Source organism: Haliotis rufescens, unplaced genomic scaffold (assembly GCF_023055435.1).
Source record: "Haliotis rufescens isolate VD_foot unplaced genomic scaffold, xgHalRufe1.0.p SCAF_4, whole genome shotgun sequence".
Lineage (NCBI taxonomy): Eukaryota > Metazoa > Mollusca > Gastropoda > Lepetellida > Haliotidae > Haliotis > Haliotis rufescens.
In genome coordinates, this window is record NW_025964112.1 from 13,177,056 (window position 1) to 13,192,477 (window position 15,422).

General features: G+C 38.1%; 1 protein-coding gene and 1 pseudogene across 9 annotated transcripts in view; one reads left to right on the forward strand and one right to left on the reverse strand.

Moving 5' to 3' along the window:
• LOC124111394 overlaps positions 1-15,422 on the reverse strand; it is a 51,655-nt pseudogene that overhangs the window by 14,807 nt on the left and 21,426 nt on the right.
• Positions 1-15,422, forward strand: part of LOC124111374 (sodium bicarbonate cotransporter 3-like) — a 152,546-nt gene that overhangs the window by 7,984 nt on the left and 129,140 nt on the right. For 5 of the 9 annotated variants that reach the window (XM_046471058.2, XM_046471048.2, XM_046471061.2 and 2 more), the window contains exon 1: positions 4,528-4,673. The exons of 1 other annotated variant lie outside the window; for it this stretch is intronic. The gene's annotated coding sequence lies outside the window, so the exon portion shown is untranslated. Of the gene's footprint in view, positions 1-4,527; positions 4,797-15,422 lie in introns of those variants that run through there. 3 more of the 9 variants (XM_046471056.2, XM_046471063.2, XM_046471049.2) reach the window with 2 other exon arrangements.

Below are 15,422 nucleotides of genomic sequence, written 5' to 3' on the forward strand. Positions count from 1 at the left end.
CATTTTCAAACTATTCAGGATAAATGTATTAGTAGCTTCCTTTTGATATACAATTACCTATCATCATACAGGATAAGGTCAGGGTGTTCAAGAAGTTGGTGTTTCCTTTTAACTTGTTTTAAACAGTTCACACATTATTACTTTTGTCGTGCACGGTGCAATCTCAATCGGTAAAAATCGGTTAAATGAGTGATGTTTGAAGAACAAGTAAAGTATCATCCGTCATTCTACCATGAATTTGGAATTTACTCGATTCTGATTGGTCAGTCTGAGGCTATTAAATCACAATAAACCCCCTCTGATTTAAACAGCTGGTTTGACGGCCGCATCACAGCGGAAGCTAATATTCATATAATAGTAATAATTTCAGTCATTGGCGGTAGGCATATTTAAATAATTATATCTACAATTACAGGTTACAAAATGCACAGATGCGGTTACTACAATATTCAAAGGATGTGTGGCAATACATTTCGTGCAGAAAAACACGACAGAAATCAACAAAGGGAATGTATTTACATTTTGGAGACAACAGAGAGCTTGGAATGTTGGCGCTTTTCTATATACGACTGTGATGTCATATCTTTTGCGTCACAATGAGCGATATGACGTCATAATGGTGACGGGCGATGTGCATTCGTCACCACTCGCCCCTTTCCGTAACCTGCAAGAAGACTCGTCCCCCTATCGATGAATGTTATGTGCGAAAATACGACAAACCAATCAGAATGCGCGTATGGTTTCAAGTTCTTCGTCAAAGAATCCCTCAGAAACAATTTATGATTTTAAATATGTCTTGCATCTAAAAATATACCCAAGGCACAGTTAAATGTGGTCAATCATATTGTATCAATCCGCATGTCCCGGAATAACACGAGTTGGTCACGAATGGGGCGATGTGGTGCGAAAGCCTTGCAAAGCTTGCTTTGTTATCCCCCGCCCAAACGAAAATGGCGGGGGATATAGAAATGGGTTCCGTCCGTGTGTGCGTGTGTGCGTGTGTGCGTCCCGAAATCGTTTCCGGAGCATAACTCAGAAACCGTTAAATATTTCTCTACGAAACTTTGCATGTCTATCAGACTCATGCTGAACTGGTGCCTTTTGCTATTTAGGAATTTTATAAATTTTTATTTTTTACGTTTCCATTGCAACAAGTTGGACTCTATAAGGGTGGTGTTCCTTTCCGGAGCGTAACTCAAAAACTGTTAAATACTTTCTTAAAAAACTTTGCATGTCTACTAGGCACATACTGAACTGGTGCCATTTGATATTAAGGCGTTTTATAAATGTTTATTTTAGAATTTCCATTGCAGCTTTTTTGACATGGCCTAAGAGAAATGTTGGGTCAGTTACCTGGTTTGGGACCATAACGTGTTAAAATGGCGGGGGATATAGATGACTTCGTCGACTATATACGCTTGTTTTCTTTAGGGATGCCCACCTCATGTTAGCTTACCAAGTTGCCGTGCTTATATGCTTTCAATGCCTTGTCATATGTTCGAGTGAGGTATTACGGTGTAAACTAACTGCTTGAGTATATACAGCACCATATTTTGTTCGGCGATTCCGTAATTCAGATTGTTAACCCACTCAAAACACTGGACTCAACCCATGCCGCATCACTCAGTATATTTGCTAACACCAAAGAGTTCGCGTTTTATTTAGTCATGGTAGAATTGAGATAAACACACTGTGTTTTCAATGTAGAGCTAGGTTACCTGTATATTTAACCACGCTAAATTTAACATTTGAAACCTCACGCTGCGCGTATGGTTTATCTCCTAATTGTACACACTGAATAGAGTTATCGCCCCTTCTGAATATTAATTTTGACACACGAGTTATTTTGTGAACTAATATCATTTACATCGTAATATGTTTAGATGAAAATCATAGCAGAAACTGGACTCATGGCAAAACGACAGTGCGTTGTGCAGCAAACACCACTATGAAACGTGAAATAAACATGATCGACGATCTCGAGTTCGACAAGCCACGCATTGACTGAGCAAATTTGCAAAAGTACACTGACTTGTTTCATGTTATGCGGTTTATTTACGATACAAAACCTCTGTCATTGAATGTACTGTCACATTGTACCTATATGCCGACGAGGTTATGATAAAACAATCTATTTCTGAAATACGTATCTCGAAATGCACCTTTCGATTCACTTCCGGGATCCTGACAGCAAAATGCTAATTCCAGTGTATTACAGGCATATTTTAGTTGGACCTCGGGATTAACTGTGAAATATCTTCTGTATAAGATACAGGGGATACCATTTTTTGTTTGTTTGAAATGTCCATCAGTGAAATGCACAACATGCTGTCTGTTCCCTATCAGCTGATGCGACTCACACTGCATGGAGCTATGCTCTCCAAGCCTCGTTTTCGATCCAAGATGGCGAAAGTGTGAAAAAGGTCAATTGTTATGAAGTGACGATCACCTTATCGCTCGTCAGATAAAAGAACTATTCATTCGTTTCATAAAATTGGTGTGATACTGGAGTTCGTTTAGTATTCTATATATATTGAATAGAGAATGTGTACCCGTGTGTACAATAAAATGCACTCCCTCGCCCTCTATTACCCAGTGGGGCGGTCGTGTAGCCTTGTGGTTAAAGCGTTTGCTCGCCACGCCGAAGGCCCGGGTTCGATTCCCGACATGGATACAATGTGTGAAGCCCATTTCTGGTGTCCCCCGCCGTGATATTGCTGGAATATTGCTAAAAGCGGCGTTAAACCATACTCACTCACTCACTCTATTACCCGGTATTGTCTCGAACGTGAGAAGTATTTTAGCAATATGACGTTAAATATCAACTCACACACTCTTACGTGAGATGTCCCTTTCTTTGTTGGTTGAATGACAAACGTGATTTTAAGGCGTGAGATTGGAAACGTTCAACCCCGCATGTTCCTAGTGAATCCGTGTTGCTCTCTTTATCTTAAAGAGAATATTGTTTTTAAATCGTGATAAAATAACCACAAGAATCACGACCTCGTTGGTTACGGAGATTAAGATAAGGAGCAAGGTCATGAAGGTCAAAGCGTTACATAAATCGTGACGTCGGAGAAGAAAAATGCTAAAGACAGTCTCTGGGATTAATAATAATAATAATAATAATAGGAGTAGTAGTAGCAGCAGCAACAGCAGTAGCAACAGCAGCAGCAGCAGTAGTAGTAGAAGTAGTAGTAGTAAAATAATTGAGAAAATATACAAACGTTTATGTTATGACATGCGTGATTGACTTACATTTGTATACAACAAGCACACTTTCTTCGACTTCGCGTTTTATACATATTTGACCGCATGCAAATAAATATATATGTAAGGAGTGAATAAATATCAAATTTGCACGAGTAATAGACAAAGATAGTCTATGAATTATTTTATTACGCAATAAGTCGACCTCTTCTATATTTTCTAAAGTCGTGGAGCTTTTAGTCGAGAACGCCTTTCATAACCTAGATTGTGTTTGATAAGATTAAAAGCAGATATTTCGCAGTCATGGTGCAGGACTATACACGTTGGTATGTGAAGATCCCCTACTTAAATAAAGGTCGAGTAAATGTAGAATCCTTACTGAAACGTTTTCTTCAGAAATGCGAAGTATTAATACTGCTGGCAACAATGCAGTGGTGTTAGATAATTACGCTTTAGTTCAGTGGTGCAAAATGTTTCGTGTACAGTATCTCGTAGTGTTGATGTTCTGGCTATGACAGTATACTTAGTCGTTCCGCACAATAACTTCACGTTTTAAGCCCGTGATTTTGTTCAATGTTCCCCTTAACAAAACTCAACAAAATGATTTTGGTACGCGGTTATCCATCTTAAGAACTGAACTGATTATGCCATACGTTAATACTATATCTATATTGAGGTTTATTTTGTTTTAATGTAACTTATTTAGGTTAATAATGTTGTATGATTATGTACAAATCTTTTTTTCATGAAAATAATATGAACGTGGTGCGAAAAATCCCCTGGGAAGCCTAGACATTTGAGGCCAATCTTCTTGTGTGGCTAACATCTGATGCACCGTTTACAAGCGCGCAAATCTAAGTTTGTAACATCCACGTTATTATTTTGTTTTTACTTCAGATTTACCAGAATCACCCATAGACTGCCTACGTCATAGGACAATCTTGACGTCAGAGTCAGTGCTTGGTGCCGATGTAAATATTGTATGGAACCCCGTACGGACTATAACTTACCCTTTTCTCGCGAACGGTGCTTTTCATATATGATCAAATGGATTATTTAATCTGGATTTGTGTCGATGTACTGCGACGTGAGTTCATATAAGCTTTACATAAGTGTCAACTATCATCTAAAATATACTACTACTGACTAAACGCGGGAATGGTTAATGCTGCATAAATGTTCCGCACCCTCGACGTTTAAATAAATGAACTACCGACACAGCTGAACGCAATTATTAGCCTGATATCGCGTCTCTCTTTGTTTGTATATATCCGCCTACATCACGTGTGTGCAGTACTATGTCGTCAATACTCGTCATTAACTAGCACATGTGTTTAGAGTCAAGAAGTGTTCGCATCATTCGTTTCAGAGGGAATGTGGCTGTATTGATCTTCCATATTGCTTTCGATAACAATCAGTGCGCATGACAGTCGGCTGCAGTGCGGAAGCGCTAAAAACGTGAGGTAAGTTCCCTTCAAGGTTGTTTTGGTATTCATAGTGTTCGTAGGTCGCCCGTATTCCAATCAGGGTGTTCTCGGTCACCCACCCGAAACACAGGACTTCCGTGAAGACATTTTGGGTACAAGGTAATCACCGATCGCGAAATCTTTTTTTTTAGTCTCCAAATACATCAACCTTCGTAAAAAAAATCGAATATTGTTCCTATGACGACCTTTCCATTGACTCGCTCGGTCGAGTTAGTTACGTCCACGGAGTGTACATTGTATTGTTGGGTATTTCCTTTGTACGGGCGTGTTCAGCAGGGATTTTGCTGTTGAACTGGCATAAATTGGCAATTCCATTCGTGTAGACATTACTGTTTGCAGCACGCGGACATCTCGAGCCCACTCATTCCGCGGGGGATCGCCGTGGCAAAGGTTCACGATGACCCAGGTACCCAGTCGAGCTTTGTGTTTGCGAACAGCTGATCGGTGTGCCGCGGTAGTTTTACAGTGAAGTTATATTGCCTGAATAATTTGTATGTGTTTTTAGAGCTTTGAATTATTTACAAGCTCTGTAAAATGAATATCCACTGTATAAACTATATTTATGTATCTGGATTTGACAGGTGACTAAAGTTGACTATGTTAGAGCGTACATGCAGGTGTGTATGAAATCAGTGTCATGGTTTGTGATGATGAAATACAAAATAGGCTAAGCAAAAATGTAAACACAGTCGCTGACACGTTTTTGGTGGGGTGAATAATGAAGACGTTTAGTAGCCATGGTCATAGTGAACCTTTGTTATTTTAGACAAGACTGAATATTATTGTTTACCGGTTTGACCAATCCTAAAATATTTCAAGTAAAAAAACCTTCATTTTCTTATCGGCTGTAGTGTAAGTAAACTTATGTTCACCACTCACCACAATATAATTGTGCATACAGTCGGTTAATGATGACACAAAATTGAGTAACACAGCACACATAGCATTATAGTCAGATCAGTTTTTGAAGAACATTATTTTACATGTATTCTTTTTTAATTTCCAACATACTGACCAAGATTTTCACACAAAGATCTAAACATAAAAATAGTCATATTTTTATGTGTGAAAGTAATAAGTCCATTAGCATGAATAAAGAGCCTACCTTTAGAATTCAGTACCACAAACGTTACTAACACGCCACAATACCCTATGACGTAATTTGTGAAATTATTTTGCAGATACAATACATAAAACAATGCCCAGTAACATCAGCCTAGCAACAGCTAGGGTCATTGGGTGCTCTTTAGCTCCTTTCGGTGATAAATCATCTTTGCATATAATGCCATTGAATAGGGCCTCACGATGTTGCGAGTTTTAATATTTGTTTGCTAAATATGGTGGCCTGCGGTGGCACATTTATTTAGCAAGAGACAGTCTATGCAAGCATTTCCACTTTCAACCTATTTTTGTTTTTCATTTTCGAGTTTAGTCATGGAGGTAAAGGGATCAAAAGTGAGATTTAATATAATACATCTATTATTTTCTTCGATATAGTAATTTTTGTTATATGCATTGGAAAGCGGTTAATTATGTATTTGTTTTTGATGCTTCATGCATCCAGCATCACCAGTCTGAACACTATCTATCGTGGGACATCTTTTGCTATGAATGAATTAAGTTTGTGATGAACAAAATGGATTAGAATTGTAAAGGGGGTCTGTTGGACTTGTACAAGTCTCTAAGGAAATGATTATTAGTGATCATTATTCCAAGATTATATAAATAATAATATATCAATAATGATTACAAGTTCTCCCTATAAAAGACTGTCCGGGCGGTCAGGTAGCCTAGTGGTAAAAGCGTTCCCTTGTCATGCCAAAGACATGGGTTCGATTCCGACATGGATACAATGTGTGAAGCCGTTTCCTCGTGTCCCCCGTCGTGATGTTGCTGGAATATTGCTTAAAGCGACGGAAAACCACACTCACACGATCACTATAAAAGACTGGCCACCGTTCCATGGACTTGTCATTCAGTTAAACCTTCGATCAAGGCTAGGGATCTGTGTTAAACCCAGTTTGAGGTGCTGTGTAAAGTTGTCTGCCTTAGAAATATCATAAACATATTCAGCGTTAGAAATTGGCACTAGTCCTGTCGTCCTTACCAAACTGCCCAAGAGTAAAGGTATCCTAAGGACTAGTAGAAATTTGCCCATTTTAAGGGTTTTGCCATATGTTATCATTATAAGGACTAGTGGACAAAAACTGTTAGTATCTAACCCTGATATTGTTATGGGTTTGAATCCTAGATTTGTCAGCACCAAACCTGTGCTCATGGATTTCCCCAAAGTGATAAATAAAAAAGCCTCATCAGGTGTTCATCCCACACTAAACTGACCCACGCTGTGATATAATTGAAATATTGTTCAACTAACTCACTCATAATATTATTTTCATTGAGAAATATGGTAGATAATTTGCGCCATTTTATTATTATCAACTCAAGTCAAGCATTGTGAAAAGAAACTCACCCTGTCAGTGTTGTCAAATGTATCCTGCCAACATGGGATATATACTTTTGTGTTAAAATTAGACCAATACACAATGAACAATGCTTTTCTTGAACAATTGAAACAAAGATAAACAGGATACGGAGAGTGTGATATGAGCATTGATGAGAGCAGGAAGGGTGGTGAGGCCGGTAGGCCGGTAATGAGATTAACTTGTTAGAAGTTCGCTCTGACTATACACCATTGAACACACTGTGTGTTTACTTACTATAATTAACATTGTTTTCTTTATTGATATTGGTAATAAGCTAAGTGGCCATATAGCATTGAAAGGTGACTGGATTCCCCTATGGTGTATATAATGTGCTTGACAAATGCAGCAGCTTATTCTCTTCAAATCAGCATAAAACCAACACACCTCACTACTTTATACAAGGGAAAAAAATGTCTGTTTTATTGCATTGATTTTACTGAACTGAAGATCGAATCTAAACAGATTTTCTTTGTGTTTGTGAATTGCTTTGTGTAAAGTTTATTTTAGCCAAGTGACAATTATTCTAATCTGTATCAAATTACTTTCACATGATATTATGACTGAACTGAAACAAATCATGAAAGTGATGATCTATTTCCTTCTTCATCACAACAAACAAGAGTGGCCTCTAGAGGTGTAACAATACGGGAGGGTCGCGATACGATACGTATTGCCATACAGGGGTCGCGATACGATACGTTTCACAATACAGTGTTTACTGATACAAGCTAAGCCAAGTTGATGTCTTTCTGCTCTCTAAAAGATGTGACAAGTACAGTTGAAGAAGATATAAGGTGTTTATTTACTGTTATAGCATCTTGTCAGCAATACAGTATGTTTTACTGAAACAACAAACTGGCTTTGAAACTGTTAAACGTATTTCATGTTTAAAAGTACCGTATTTTCTTGAGTATAGTGCGCACCCCCCTCTAGCGGGTTCAATATTTTGGAAAAAAAAGAAATTTGAATATTATGCGCAGAAAAAAATTACACCGTACCCCTACAGCGAAGTCCGGCAAACGAACGGGTGATGAGAAACTTCGTCAGTACAAATTCGAAATTTGAGATAAAAAATCACCAGACATGTTGATTTACCGGTTAAATTGTATTTTTTGTTCAGCTAGGCATTGTTTTATATCCAGGGATTAAGATTACCTTGTGTATTTTCTCGTAAACAGCAATCAGCTGTCCACACGTTTTCTTTGAATCTACCGGTGATTCGGTCAAGACACACCCAATGATATAACTTCACAGGATTTTAATGCAAGGATCGGCAAAAGTTGTATCTGAAACTATTTTTTTTTATCAGGAATAATATATTCCAATATCTTGTTAATTTCGATGCAGCTTTTACTAAACATATTTAAAATAAAATTAATGAAATAAGTTACAAACATAAGTCCAAATATACAAAGAACACTTTTTCTAGCCAGACAGTGTAATTACATGAATAATTTGCGAACTTCAGTATGGATTTGTTGACATGGTATTTCCGGTGTTACGTGCTCATGGTAATGTCTTTCCATGGGGGAAAAAACATCAAAACTCATTCATCCGTGTATACTGAGCACCCCCTTCTACACAGCTGTCTTTTGGAGAGAAAAAAGTGCGCACTATACTCAAGAAAATACGTAAGTAAAACTGTTATGAAAATATCGTATGTATCGTGATACATGCTTTCCAAATTGATGCATCGTATCGTGGGCTGTGCATCGGGATACAATACTGTATCGCCGTATCGTTACACCGCTAGTGGCCTCCCTGGAATAGGATGCAAGTGAACAAGTTTGCCAATAATTGAGCACATGAATGTGCACATAAGTGAACCCCAACCCCGGGTGATTCCCGACATGGGTACAATGTGTGAAGCTCATTTCTAGTGTCCCCCGCAGTGATATTGCTGGAATATTGCTAAAAGCGGCGTAAAACCATACTCACTCACTCACATGATAACTGTTTAGTGATATATGCAAAACTGAGAATTTTGTGGTAGGAACCTAAGAACGTGCATCATATGCAAGAATTACTGTTAGACCTGATTCATAATTACTAGAAGAGTAAATTTTAGAAACTGGGGCAGAGTATAGAGAGATGATTTTCCACGGTGGGTATCTATAATTCTTCTGTTTAATTCCCTTAGTGTTCTATCAGTTCAAAATTAAAAATTGAACTTAAAAGTAGTATTGTTTTTGCATCCTCTTGCTTATAATGTTTTATTTTTCTTGTAATCTTTGAACTCACATGTTATGTTTTTCTTATTCCTTACAAGATAGATTTTCCACCATGACACATGAGTGGAACTGACAGCCAAATGTTCAGTTGCTACATGTCCAAGAGGGGTTCCCACAGGTGACAGGCTAGGTACTGAATTTGTAGTACTTTTGGGGGCAGGGATGACAATGCAGGGCTTGATTTAAAGAACGTGATTTAAATTGCACTAGGTCATGTTGACATGAAAACCTAGTTGCACCAGACAAAACCAGGTTGCACAATGTACCCATAAATTTATCAAAGTTGAAACGTGAACATAATCTTGAACATGTTGAAGTTCCCACATTTTGACTACGTCGAAGCCCCCCAAACTGAGACAAATTAAAAATTAAAAAGGGGTTATTGATTTAAGTCTGGAAAATAAGCTTAGAGGTATTGAATTATTGAATGTATTCAAAGATCGTCCGGCGTTAGAAATTGGGACAAGTCCTTGCCAAACTGCTCAATAGTTAAGGTTTCTGAAGGACGAGTGGAAATTTGCCATTTTTAAAGGGTTTGCTATATGTCATCATGATTAAGGACTAGTGGACTAAAACTGTCCGTTTCTATCACTGTCGATGCTGCGTGGATGTGTAATTGTTTTTTTTACATGCAATTGGTACATGTAGACATAAATATTAGGTTGCATTTTTTAATAATAGGTTGCACTGGTGCATGTCTTTTATAGCTAAATCGAGCATTGCCATGTCATTAGGTGCTGCAATTGGCTGTGCAGAGTTTGAGATTTCTGGTTGGATTAGCAATCTGATTAGCAGAAATTATGATCCTTGTTTACCAGCATGATACTTGTGCTCGTGGGTTTTACCATAACTGTAAATGTCGAAGGCCAGCATCAGTTTTTGCTTTTATCTGACATGATTTAAATACACATGTATCGTTTTCAATGTTTGTATGTGTGGGGTGGGTGGGGCTGAAACCTTGCCTATCATTCTTATTGATAATAACGTTACGGATAATTTGAGCTAATGATTAGCAGAGAATGGACAAAGAAAAAGCTGAAAGGACAACTTAAGAAGGTAGAAGGAGTATATAATAATGTATGAAAATGAAACTGTATAACATATAAATCAGGTTTATAATTACAAAACCCAGTTTAAATCTATTTCTGTATGGACATAGGGGAGATTCCACTAGGTCAGTTCTCATGATAGTAACGAGTGACCCATTCGTGTCCAGAGGAGAGATATCCTGTCAGCTGCAGATACAGTGGTAAGGTGTGGCCACTCAACAGTTTGATAAGGTAAGAGTTAACCACACACATGTCCCCTTCCAGCCATGTTAATCTCACTCATAGTAACCTTTGCCCTGATGAATTTCTGCCTTCATACACAGCTTGCTGGTTTGACTTTAATACAAGGTTGCATAAACAGGTTGGGTGACTTATGTATGAAATGCAAGGCGTCATTAGCATGTCTTGTCAAAGATCAAATACAGCAATCAAGATATAGATCCACTTGAAATAAAAAGGTACACTTGCGCATGGATCCCCATCAGCACGATTTTTGAGGAATCATTGCAATATTTCTAACAAAATTCCACCATTGCAGCTCAGTGAAATGTATTATGCACTCTGCAACTTAAGCCTCCAGTTTGAACCCGGACCCTAGGAACGGGCGGTTCGATCTGGTATTTAAGATCTGGTAATGATAATCCACATAATAACACTAAATTCTCCTAAAAAGATGCTCAGAGCCATGTTTGGGCTAGTAGTCTCAAAAGTGTTTCGCACACTGTTTTGAATTTTGTCCAAAATCATTGCCTGTATTATAGATTAGATATTGTTGGTAAAGTTCAAATCTTACACAGCTTCCAGCCACTCACACACTATTGTACAGAAACTGCATCAAGCATGCTTTTATGACAATTCCTTCTACTGAATTAATAATATACAGGACTGTTGCTGAAAGAAATCTGAAACCAGACAGTTTTATGTGAGTAATCCATAGCAGCTGATGTTCACAGACAGGTATATGCAGCTTGCTATAGAATGATAGACACAGGTTGTATGGAGAAATATGAATTGTATATTGTATCTAAACCCACATTTATTCTGATCATGGGTAAAGTGTTTTCTTTTGCCACATATTGCTTTAGTGTGTCTATTGCTGAGGTGTTGTGCATTCTGACTTATGATTTAACCAGATAATAACAACATAACTATCAATTAGGGCAAGTAAATTGAACAAATGATTGTGATAGTTTTTGCAAATATCAATTGTCCTGTACATATTAAGTTAGTTTCCAAAGGAAAAAAGTTGTAACCTCAGTAGAAACGAATTTATGGCCCAAGTGAAAGTGCTGATAATCACACGCTCCATGATCAGCTTTCAAAACAAACATATTAAGGGGCGTGGATTTATGGTACTGTGCAAAGGTTTTCATTGGCTGATTCGCTGTTCAGAGTTGTGTCCCTTGGGCACTCCAGAAACCTATGATTGTGGGTTCGAATCCTGGTTCGCCCCGATTATGTTTTTAGGTTTGTCAGCACCATACCCGTGCTAGTGGGTTTCACAGAAGTGGTGAACGTCTGAGACCTGCGTCACTTCGGGCTTTCCTCCCACATTAAGCTGACACGCCGTAATATAACTGGAAAACTGTTAAAAGCGGCGTTAAACCCAACTCACTCACTCACTCATAGGCTGATATGTGATTCTTAGCATCTAAATATATACTGTTTCTGCTATATCTGTTAATCCTATCAAAATAACAACGTTGCATGTATTATTGAATGTGTGAAACGTCACCTTTGATCTTGATGTCGTGAATAATTAAAATAACATTTAAGAATCTGTGGATAGCATTTTATTACTAACATCCTGTTGGGTACCCCAAACGGTGACTTCTTACTTGTCCAGTAGCTGGTCAAGGTATAATCCCCATTGTGATTAAGCTGGGGTGTCATATCGTATCAAACACTGTATGGAATCGGTGGATGCTTGTAACACATAGATAACGACACAAAAATACACAATAGATCCCATTGGCATGATCTAGGTTTCGAAATGTTTTCTTTTGGGTGGCATCAAACTGACTGGATTGTGATCGCAGTATTATCCTGCTTAACCTGAAGCATCTCAATGAATTTGAACAGATTTTGGATGTTACTTCTCAAGATTATTTGTTGACGCATATTATTGTGCTTCGCAAAAAAGCCATCTTTGGTGTTAATGGTGGTCGGGCATCCTCTTTGGGAATATTTGAATGGAAGTTTGGGGTCTGGTCTTAATCATGAACTTGTATCCGGCGAAAACCAAGCTTACCCCTCTTGGATTTGGGAATAAACTGTAAATCAACCTGCGCATTTGCCACAGTTGAATACTGTTTCTTGTCTGTCATTCCTTTTAGAGCCCAACTGTACTAAATGATCAATATGTTCACTCACTCATTGATATATATTTTAAAAGTTTTCACTTGGTACAGTGTAAGTGAGATGCCCCCTTACTCCACTATAATCACTGAGCTCAGTTGAATTTGTACCTATAACAGTAGGTGCTGGACAAGTAGGAAGTAGGCTGGGACGAGTCCAAATTTACTACCCGGGTACCCCCGGTACAAAATGTCCGATTGGGAATAGTTTGACAGTAGTCCGAGCAAAATGTATTTAGATACACGTATAAACGATCTGGTTATACATATACACTCAAGCTAACAGCAATTTTATCTTTATTCAAACATATATAAGTCGAAGGAATGGGTTCATAGTCTTGTGTAACCATGTAGTCATAGTGATTTTTTGTTGTGAAACAATATATTACGTGACTAAGCACGGGTCCGGGTAGTCCTTTCGGTACCAGAGTGCTATTCAAGACCCACCCGACCCAAGTACCCGAGTTACCCGTCCCAACCCTAGTAAGAAGACCACCAATAAACCACCAGATATACTGGGCATGCTGGGTGCTGACCCAATCGTTTAAATTGTCAATCACCGGAACCCCGATTTAACCCCAGTAAAGGGAATCCACAGTGGCAGAATGTTTAATTTTGAAGACAATTTCGTCTGTCGTTTGTTATTGTCTGATTTACGCTAATTCTGTTTTTCAAATTTAATTTGGTTAAGCGTTTGTTATTAAGTATGCCCTAAAGTATTAATATCTGAACAGTTGCAGTGTTGACTTTACTTATCCTTTAAGGTATCTACAATATTACTTTCAACTGTGGAAATGAGATGTGGACTGTGTGCCGTGTTTGGAGTACAGGGGTTGCTTGAGGTTTGCTCCTTTAGTATTTGAATCGAGGGATCCACTCAGTGTGTCACATGCTACATTAGAATTAGGACAAGGAGCCCGTGACTTTCATGCTTTGTGTGAGTAATGTGAACACTACATATCTAAACGTCAGTCTTATTAGGACTGAACTTCCTGTTAACATCTACATTTCCTCCTTGTCTTGCTATTCTGTAAATATTGTACTCTGGCCCAGACAAACCAGGCGTTGAGGGCCTGAGCAACAATCCTCACTGCTGTCGCTTACAATGTAACACAATCAACTAGGTCAAAATTGTAACATCCTATTCTCAGTTTTTCTGCACTTACCACCAGCTGGTACAGGTGACCTACTCTTTCCAGGAACCCCATTCACAGGGATACTGGAGTGTATGATAAGATCATCTGATCCACTCATTCACTCTTATTTTACATGTTAAGTCATAGTTCGTTTAATTTTGTATTAGTATTTGTTTCACTTAAAGGGTTAATTTGCAGAAAATGTTTTATGGTTTATGAAATTTGACAATATTTATAAGGTCTTTTTTTAAACAGAATTACGGATGTTTCCAAAATGTCCAAGAAATGTTTTACCATATTGGTTTAATGATAGATGTATCTTCCTGGCCACCTATTTGTCTGCTAATCACTCTTTTCCTCCCCCATAAACAGAACCCTGATTTCAGATTGAATCAAATAAAGTAATGTCGTTCAACAGTATTTCGGAACAAAGGAAAGTCCTGGAGGCACCTCCGTGTTCTAGTTTCTGATTCTTTGAGATAAACAAGTACTGGTAAGCTTGGAGTTGGTATACTGTGTCTGAGTGGGGCGTCCATGTTCAACTGCAGCGTGGTATCTCAGTGGGCTAGCACAATAGAACTTGCATCAGCTCAGACTAGTACAAGCAGCCTTATAAACATGCATGCATTTTGCTATATACGCACACTAATCTTGAATGTGCCATTCAATTAAATTTAAAGAAGATATTTTAATGTATTTTTATACTGGTCGAAATGTGGTAAGGTCTATTTGAAACAGAATTACAGATGCAGCTTTATTTCCCTGTTCATTCAGGTCAACATGGTTAGGTCAATGTGTTCATTTTGTCAAAATTGTGACCAAAACATTTTGTATTCAGTTTTAAAGGTCAAGTGAAAAAATTGTTTGCGGTTTTGTTGCGAATATCAATTTTCCGAGATACATTTTGTCAATTTCCGAGATAGAAAAATTCCTAATATTCATAAATCAAAATATTTATAAAAAGTAGGGAGCACGGGTGGCCCAGTAGTCTAGGGCGCCGCGATTCGCTGTGCAGAGTTGCGTCCCTTGGGAACGCCAGAAACCTATGATTATGGATTCGATTCCCGGTTAGCCTTGATTATGTTTCTAGGTTTGTCAGCACCATACCCTTGCTCGTGGGTTTCACCAAAGTGGTAAATCTATTTTGGGCATGGCCTAAAGCTTCCGGCACAGCGGTTACAACTGTTTTTATTGGCTAATATGCTTTCCATGTTTGTCTATCTTGTCATTCTCAGGCATTATAAATATGCTGTTTCTGCTATTTCTGTTAATCCTGCAAAATAAAATTAACAATATTGCATACATTGTTCAATGTGTGAAATGACTTTTGATTTTGACATTGTGAATAATCAATTTAAGAATTAACAATCAGTAGTAGTGTTTAGTTACTAACATCTTGTTTGGGTAATAAAACACCCAACTGCCCTTGGCCCCATTCCACACAATAAATCCCTGTGAGAGATTAA